Source organism: Tachysurus vachellii, chromosome 20 (genome assembly GCF_030014155.1).
Source record: "Tachysurus vachellii isolate PV-2020 chromosome 20, HZAU_Pvac_v1, whole genome shotgun sequence".
NCBI classification, from domain to species: domain Eukaryota; kingdom Metazoa; phylum Chordata; class Actinopteri; order Siluriformes; family Bagridae; genus Tachysurus; species Tachysurus vachellii.
In genome coordinates, this window is record NC_083479.1 from 19983478 (window position 1) to 19992866 (window position 9389).

The 9389-nt window shown below is 40.7% G+C and overlaps 1 protein-coding gene across 1 annotated transcript in view; it reads left to right on the forward strand.

Annotated features, from left to right (window-relative positions):
- Nucleotides 1–56, forward strand: part of bnip3lb (BCL2 interacting protein 3 like b) — an 11395-nt gene extending 11339 nt beyond the window's left edge. Inside the window, exon 6 of the mRNA XM_060895946.1 lies at nt 1–56. This exon is cut by the window's left edge and continues 1395 nt beyond it. The gene's annotated coding sequence lies outside the window, so the exon portion shown is untranslated.
- Nucleotides 57–9389: the final 9333 nt, after the last annotated feature.

Here is a 9389-nt window from a genome sequence, read left to right on the forward strand (position 1 = left end):
AACTTTTAAAATTGTGGGTTGTGATGATTAATAAAATAAAAAATATAAATACAGAAGCCAAGTCTTTACTCTAGACCCCTTTTTTTTTTATCACCAGTGATCATGATACCAAACCATGATATTGAAAGTGACGTGACATACGGCTAAGTACGGTGACACATACTCAGAATTTGTTTTCTGCATTTAACCCATCCAAAGTGTACACACACACACACACACACCGTGAACACACACCCGGAGCAGTGGGCAACCATTTATGCTGCGGTGCCCAGGGAGCAGTTGGGGGGGGTTTGGTGCCTTGCTCAAGGGCACCTCAGTCGTGGTATTGCCGGCCCGAGACTCGAACCCACAACCTTAGGGTTAGGAGTCAAACTCTCTAACCATTAGGCCACGATTTTGGTGTTGACGTTAAGTGTCGCTGGGAAATTAACACGATATGTTCACAACTGAACAAACAAACCAGTTCCCATTGCATACTTGTGGAATAATTCAGAACCTTAATATATTATTTCCTTATACAGTTAGTGTTTTGAGATAAATCCAGGTTTGTTCTGAGTTTTCAGGATTTTATGGCTTTGTAAATATTTTCAGTCGAACAGCGAGAGTTTTCATGACAACCATCACGATGTCGGCAGAAATTCGCGCAGCTCGAGATGGTGAATTTTTTTTAACTTGAAATGGCAAGAACGTGTTTACTGGCTTTAATTTACAGGAAGTGTTAAAGGAATGATTTTTGGCGGGAACATTTTATTAGCTATCAGGTTTTCTTGTGTAGTTTTGTACTAAAGCGTCGAGGTTATATGTGTCTAACAGGTGAGGTCATCTCACCCAAAGTCTTTTCTGTTACTCAGTTCCTCTAGGATTTTGCGATGGGAAGGAGCTTGCGGATTTTCCTCACACGTGACGTCGCGACACATTTACAGCATTTAGCAGACGCACTTATCCAGAGTGACTTGCATTTTATCTCATATTTTATACAACTGAGAAATTGATGGTTAAGGGCCTTGCTCAGGGGCCCAGCAGTGGCAGTTTGGTGGACGTAGGAATCGAACTCGCAACACCTTAACCGCTAGGCTACCATGTCCCGCATTCAGTCGAAGCCCTTGTCCGTTCGCTTGTGGGGAGCGTGAGCGCAGCTCTTGTAGAAAGTCGTTACAGATTCGTCTTCACTGGTAGGAGTTAAAAATAAGAATCTTGCGCTTAAAGTTTCACCGATTCAGTTTAATGCAACAGTGACACAAAACCCTCCTATAAATTCTGGAGAGGTTGATTAATATCTGTTAGGTTTGGGACACGTTCAGATTATTGAACATGTGTAATCTATACTTGGATCTCCTAAAAACCTGATGTCTGACATGGGTAAGTACCAGAGCAGTCGTTCAATTCAAACTCAAGTCAGCGACTCGGCTCACAGCGACTCGGCTCACGGCGACTCTGCTCACAGGGAGTCAACAGAATTCTTTTCTTTTCTGTAGTATTGTGTAATATTGGTGTGGGATGTGGTAGACTAGTGGTTAAGGTGTTGGGCTACCAATCGGAAGGTTGTGAGTTTGATCCCAGGTCCACCAAGCTGCCACTGTTGGGCCCCTGAGCAAGACCCTTAACCCTCAATTGTATTAAAAATATGATAATGTTAGTCGCTCTGGAAAAGGGCGTCTGCCAAATACTGGAAATGTAAATGTTTGTGTCGTAAAAGCTTCTTGAACAGTTTTAGCGATTGCAGCATCACAGTTAACTATAAACGTGAACAAAACCTCATGATGTGGCCGAGCGATATCGGAGGCAGGAATCTTGTCTTCTGATCCAGCTCACGTTTTACACATAATGCATTTAATCATTTATATTGATTTATTATTATTATTATTATTTTACTATTTTAGGTTTTAGCTTGAAAAAAGGTCCATCTTTGTACAAAACCGACTGACCAATGAACCAATGAATGTAGGGAGAAAAACCATGGAGGAAAAGACACTGGTAAATAAAAGAAAGTGAATATAAACAGCTTTATTAAAACTAATTTAGAACTAATTTTTTATTAAAAATAATAATTGCTAATAGTTCAATGTTTCAGCATTTTTATGACGTGAAACAGCTTTGGAATTTAGTATGACTCCGCCCCCTATGCGTCACACACTAGGCCCCACCCTTATAGGCTCCGCCCCAAAGACTCACTATGATGTCCACTATAATGTCTGCTTATCTATGATGTGTATCTGCATCTATAAATGATCATTTATTTAGGCTCAGTGGGGAATTGGGCAAGTTATTTGTTTGTTTATGTGTTTGTCTCCTTACGAGCAGTATTTTTATCTTTCATCTATTTCTGTGTCCTGATTAAGATCAGTGATCTATTCAGTAAGTAATTCCAGTTCAGCTTCCAGCTCACAGCTTGCCTTTATTAACAAATCGGATGATGTCATCATCATACGAGGCAGCAGTACGGGGATTAATCCTTTCCCCAAGGTCGTTCCTCATGTCTTTAGTTTTTATCATTTCTCCCTCAAGTCTCTGAGCATGTAAAAGGTTGTTTAAGGGGTCAGTGGATAATTAATGCTTTTCAGATTACAACAAAACTTTCAGGACCTTATTGTGGGTGGATCTCATCTTACCTCCGGGTCAAACATCCACGCTTTTACATATTTAACTACTTCTACATCAAAGCGGGGGGCACGGTGGCTTAGTGGTTAGCACGTCCGCCTCACACTTCCAGGGTTGGGGGTTCGATTCCCACCTCCGCCTTGTGTGTGTGGAGTTTACATGTTCTCCCCGTGCCTCGGGGGTTTCCTCTGGGTACTCCGGTTTCCTCCCCCGGTCCAAAGACATGCATGGTAGGTTGATTGGCATCTCTGGAAAATTGTCCGTAGTGTGTGATTGCGTGAGTGAATGAGAGTGTGTGTGTGTGCCCTGTGATGGGTTGGCACTCCATCCAGGGTGTATCCTGCCTTGATGCCCGATGACGCCTGAGATAGCCACAGGCTCCCCGTGACCCGAGGTAGTTCGGATAAGTGGTAGAAAGTGAGTGAGTACATCAAAGCAAAATTGGTGCATTATTCTTTTCCTAAATAAAATCAACTTAAAATCATCTCTACTTCATCGATTTGTGCAAGCGCTCACGTGTTTGTTTGTTTTTTAAATTCATTTGGAACGTCTTTAAAATAAAAAATGAAAGAATAAATGTTTTTTGTTGTTTTTTTATCACTGTAATAAAGAAAGCTCCGGTTTGTGCATCATGAACAAAATTCAGTACAGTGCACAGGTCTTCATTCATACACACAGCAAATTTATTTTATTTTATTACTGGTTGTCATGGTGATGAAACAAATTCAGTATGGGGTGTGACGACGCTTTGTGAAGTTTTCCAAAGATCAGGTTTCATTCGCTGCAGTGCTGTAAGTATATTAATTACTACATCTATAATGTCAGATGGGCTTAAAAATGTTTTAAGTAGACTAATAACATGTGTTCATCACGATCGTATACAGATGGTCAGATCGTAGCATTAAGGATTTATAACGCAGATGAACAGTCTGCAGAAATCAGAAGTGTGGTTTTGCCATGTATTTGCACCTGAAGTGGATTTATTCTGGATGTTTTGTGAGGGGGGGCACGGTGGCTTAGTGGTTAGCACGTTCACCTCACACCTCCAGGGTTGGGGGTTCGATTCCCGCCTCCACCTTGTGTGTGTGGAGTTTGCATGTTCTCCCCGTGCCCCGGGGGTTTCCTCCGGGTACTCCGGTTTCCTCCCCCGGTCCAAAGACATGCATGGTAGGTTGATTGGCATCTCTGGAAAATTGTCTGTAGTGTGTGATTGCATGAGTGAATGAGAGTGTGTGTGTGTGCCCTGCGATGGGTTGGCACTCCGTCCAGAGTGTATCCTGCCTTGATGCCCGATGACGCCTGAGATAGGCACAGGCTCCCCGTGACCCGAGGTAGTTCAGATAAGCGGTAGAAGATGAATGAATGAATGTTTTGTGAGGAATCTACACCAAATTTTCCATAATGTCGACTGACTGATGTTAGGATGGTGTGGAGACTCCAGTTCCAGTTCATCCCAAAGATGTTCAGTGGGGTTGAGTCAGAGTCAGAGTCAGGGCTCTGTGCAGGTCAGGACACTCGAATTCTTTCACTACAACATTAACCTCCACGCCATGTCTTCTTGGAGCCAGTCGACGCTACGGTGTGTGACGTCAGGACTTCACATACTTTGTGCCAAATTATGTAAACACATTTGCTTAGTAGTTGAGACTATAGCTCTGAGTTTATTGCTTTATTTTACTCACTAATGGACTAAAGGAGCTTTTATTTTCCCTCTGAATCTATGGAGTCAATTAAAGTCCTCAAGATGATTTTAATTTAGAACACAGAGTCTAAATTTATCGTTTATGATCTTCAGTAATGGCTATAAATTATTAATAAACATCTAAAAGGAAAATGGATGGAGGTAATAGAGTGAGTTGTGTATGTCTGGATTCACAAATGAGTCCTGAGATATAGATATATATATAAAATGATTCAATAAACATTCTATTTGTTGGGCGAAATGGAAATAAATGTTATTAATGAAATAGATTTTTTATTATTATTATTAAAAAGAGCGTATTGAAAGCAATAAAGGCAATGAGTCTTTTGCTGAGCCGCAAGAGTCGGTTCGTCTTGCTGAGCCGAGTCAAATGATTTGGCTCACTGAAAAAAATCTCCATTACTACTAGCTTTCCGTTGTCAGTTATTTACTCTGCCCTCTAGTGACTGAGACTAGAATTAAAGGGTGTGTCCTTCTCTTGCTTTCAGACCTGAGAGGTGCAGAGAGACAAAAGCTGATGAATCAGATGAGTCAGCACACACTGTCCGAGCATGAAATACAATACTCTTGCAGAATCCATCAGGAAAGCTTATCACTTACCTGTAAGGGATTTGTAATTGCAGAGCTGTTAACAGCTGATATATTATTAGTGTTCCTGATGTACAAGTGGTCCCTTCTTCATTGCAATTATTTCCTCATGATATCTAATGATGGATTGTTTTTATTCTTGTTACATTTATTCCTTCAACCAAAAAAACATTTTTTTGCAGTCTTAAATATAAAACATGAAAAGATATAAAGCCCAGTGAGACGCACCCATAAATATCTAATCACACTAATTCAATCATTCAGCCAACTCCCTGCGACTTATGACATCAGCAGCAGGAGTGGGAGGAGCTAAACTTATGGGCTGCTCTCTCCTGATAGGCTGAAGCACATGTTCTGATGCTTTCTAAGGGAAGGCTGTATGGGAAATGTTCTAATAAGTAGGATTTTTACTAGGGCTGGGCACAATATTGACATATTACATCACAGTATGATTTTCTGAGATATTTCAGCTACAGATCATTGCATGTAGGATTATTTAGTTCTTTGGTTGTGTTCAAATACAAGAAAGGGTTCTTAGAAATCAACATGATGCATGTTTACTGTCCGAAGTCCAAAAATACCCAATCAGTAGTTTGACTATACAGTAATATCTTGAGATACAAGTTTAATTCGTTCCGTGACTTTGCTCGTATCTCAAATCGCTCGTATCTCAAAACAATTTTCCCCGTTTAAATGAATTGAAATCCCGTTAATCCGTTCCAGCTCGCAAAATTCCACTCCAGTTGTTTTGTTTATGTGTTCTGAATATGGAAAATGTTCAGTACCTGTATTTATAAATGACAAATATTGTATAAAAACATACAGTAATAAAAGAGAATGTTAAAAAAATAAACTGGTTTTACTTTACGGAAGATTGAGGGAGGAGTAAACAGGAGGAGGAGTTAGGAGGAATTACACTTTCGCTTTCGTTCACTTACTCGCTACTGTACACTCTTAATGCTACTTTACACTTAAATGGAACTTAACTAAACTTCACTAAAATTAATGAACTTAACTGAAATTCTCTTAACTGAACTTAATTGCTACAATTTCTGTTTTCTTTACATTCATTTTGCTTAATTTTCTTCATCGCTTTTCTCTTCCCTTGTTTTTGCCTTTTTTGTCACTCTTTCCTCACTAACATCTGCCGGTCGTTTTAATAAAAACCTGTTCGGTCGGCATATCGGATGCGGTGTAGTCGCACAAGTTAAAATTTTTTAACTGATCCAACGCTTAAAACGGATCCGAACATTACAGATCCTCAGATGGTCGTCACCTCACGCAGCGCCTTTGCGACTCTCCATAGGAAATGAATGACTTCCTGTTTATCGGCCGTCGTTTGTCGTGTGCAGTGGAAAGGCGACTTTAACCGAGTGAGACGCGGGAAGCTGAGGCGGGGAAACAGAGCACACGTGGGGATCTTTGTTTCGGCGGCGGCGGCTCGGACGCTCGTCTCTCAAAAATTTGCTCGTATCTCAAGCCAAAAATGTGGTCGAATCACAGCTCTTATCTCAAAAAATTCGTATGTCAAAGCACTCGTATCTCGAGGTATCACTGTTTTATATCATGTTGGAGTTTGGTTCTGAATGTTGAAGAAACCTGGAGGTTACCTGATGTTCATAGAACCATGGCTACATCTGTCACCTAACATTATTCTGACAGATGAGTGCTGAATCTGTTTCTGGAAAACATGACAAGTTTATTAAAATGGTCAAAATTAGGTGAGAACAGGAACTCACTTCCAGTCAGATCATCACAAGATTCTTTTAAATACAAGGTGGTCGCAGCTTTTTGTGTTTTTTTTTTTAATGAATTATGATGATTTTGTGCTTGTAAATATTTTCACCGCTCAATAAAAGGGTAGCTGCAGCGTTCCCATTGTGTGTGTAAGTGTGTGTATGTGTGGGTATGTATGTGTGGGTATGTATGTGTGTGTATGTGTGTGTGTATGTGTGTGTGTGTGCGCGTATGTGTGTGTCTGTGTATATGTGTGTGTATATGTGTGTGTATGTGTGTGTACAGTATGTGTGTTTGTGTGTATGTGTGTGTATGTGTGTGTGTATGTGTGTGTATGTGTATATGTGTGTATGTGTATGTGTGTATATGTGTATATGTGTGTATGTGTGTGTATGTGTGTATGTGTGTCTTGTGGCTTGTGGCTTGTAGACCGTGTAAGCACTAATGTGTGTGGGTGAGGGTGCGGACGCGCGCGCGTGTGAAATGTACGCGGTGCTGAACGGACAGCGCCCTGGGCGGGGCAGCACGCGCCCCCCCGCTATCAAGTTAACGCAAACTTTCCCCGCGTTCACTCACGAATTTTAGAGAGCATCTTGTCTTAACACTTCCCCAGATGTGCGATACTGTGGGCTCCTGTAATCAGGTGGCGCAATCAACCAGGCAATTCGCGCGCGCGCGTGCCCGTGCGTGGGGACGGCCACGGTGGTCAGACAGCGCAAAACAAAAGGAGCTGCACGATAAATCAATCCGGAGGAAGTGGAGAGAGATCAGAAGCTTGGACGCGTCCGTGACTGCGTGAAAGCGCAGCACTTCCGGATTAGAAGCTGTGCGTGATATCTCCCGCAAGGCGCACCCTGAGCGGATCTGCTGCACGGTAACGCGCACCTATATTTCCTTACTAGACATAAAATTTGCGTTCTGGTCTGCATTAAAAAGCACAGGTTTTTTTTCCCAAGACCTAAACTAATTCGTTCATGTGCACGAGCTAAGAAAAAAAACCGGCTTGAGGCGCGTGCAACATATAACAAGAATCTCAGAATAAGATTTACGTGCTGTTTCTTTTAATAAAGAACTTTAATGCTGATGTTGTCAGTAGCATTAGCATTAGCGATGCGGTTTGATTCAACCCTGAACACTGAGTCACTCCTCTGTGTATTTCATTTCAGTCCTGAAATCCCAGAGTCTGTACTTCACCTGAGCTTTTAGCCTGAGCCATGTCCATGTTCAGAGACACAGCCGGTTTGTCCAGGAGTTCCCCGACACCCAGGCTGTGTGGAGTGCTGTGTCCGCTCGACTCTCTGTGGACAGACGGGACGAAGACAGAGGGACAGCAGAGGAACAACAACACAGAGAACAGGAAGGTGGAGATCCGCAGGAGCGCTGGGAAAGAGCTGCTGCAGAACATCAATGACCAGGTGTGAGACTCCGGCTGTCCATCTGTCCGTCTGTCAGCCATGCATTCATCCATGTCTCTAATATTTATCACTGTGTCTGATATCCATCCATCTAGTTATTTATCTCTATCTGCAGTCCATCCATCCAACCATCCACCCATTTAATTTTTCCTTCCTTCCCTCCACCCACCCACCCATCCATCCATCCATCCATCCATTTGTTCATTGATTTCTGTAATTATTTGTCTTTCTTTTATCCTATTATCCATCTAACCATCCATCCATCAATCCATTCATCCAATGCAATAGTTATTTATGCATGTCTGTAATTATCCATGTACCCAACAATTCTTCTAATTATTTGTTATCCATCCATCCTTCCATCCATCTACTTGTTTAACTCTGCCTATCCATTCATGTCTATCTATCTATCTATCTATCTATCTATCTATCTATCTATCTATCTATCTATCTATCTATCTATCTATCTATCTATCTATCTGTCAGTTATCATTTATCCATCCATCCATCCATCCATCCATCCATCCATCCCTCTTTCTACTTTCTCCTCTTTCTCTGCCTATCTATGTTCTATCAATCCATTCATCTATTGTTTATTTATCCATACCTTCAGGTCTATCTATCTATCTATCTATCTATCTATCTATCTATCTATCTATCTATCTATCTATCTATCTATCTATCTATCTATCTATTTCTTTGTATCAGAGTATTTGAGCTGTAAGTGAAGTTAAGCATCACTGATAACTTGGTGTTGATGAATTAAATTGTGCTTTCCTTTAAGAACGTGTTAAAAACTTTGTCTACCATAAACAACTTCACCAACGTTCAAATATGAACAGAACGTTACAAGGCAGATGAATGCTAGTGTACTCGATGCTAGCTAATGGGCTGGAGGTCTGCTGTAGTTACTAACACTGTAGAATTCTGTTCAAACTCACCAGATCTTAATGACCAGATCATTCTGAACTTTTCCTTTAATGCTGGTTAACAAATGTCTCCTCATATAACATATTTTCCCCTTCCAAAGTGGATTAAACGAATGTTTCAGAATCAGACAAAATATTCAGGATTAGCTAAAATATTGGCTAAAATATTTCGGATTAGAAACATTTTTTCCTGAATTAAACAAAATATTACAAATTAGAGAAAATAGTCTAAATGAGATTAAATATTCAGGTTTGGAAAAAATAGACCAGATGAAAGGAAATAATCTGGATTATAGAAAATATTTCAGATTAGATAGTATTTCTGGATTGGCTACATCTTTTAGGATAGGAAAAATGTTCCAGACTTTAGAAATTGCTTTAAATGAGACAAAATTGTTCTGGATTAGAAAAAAAATATTC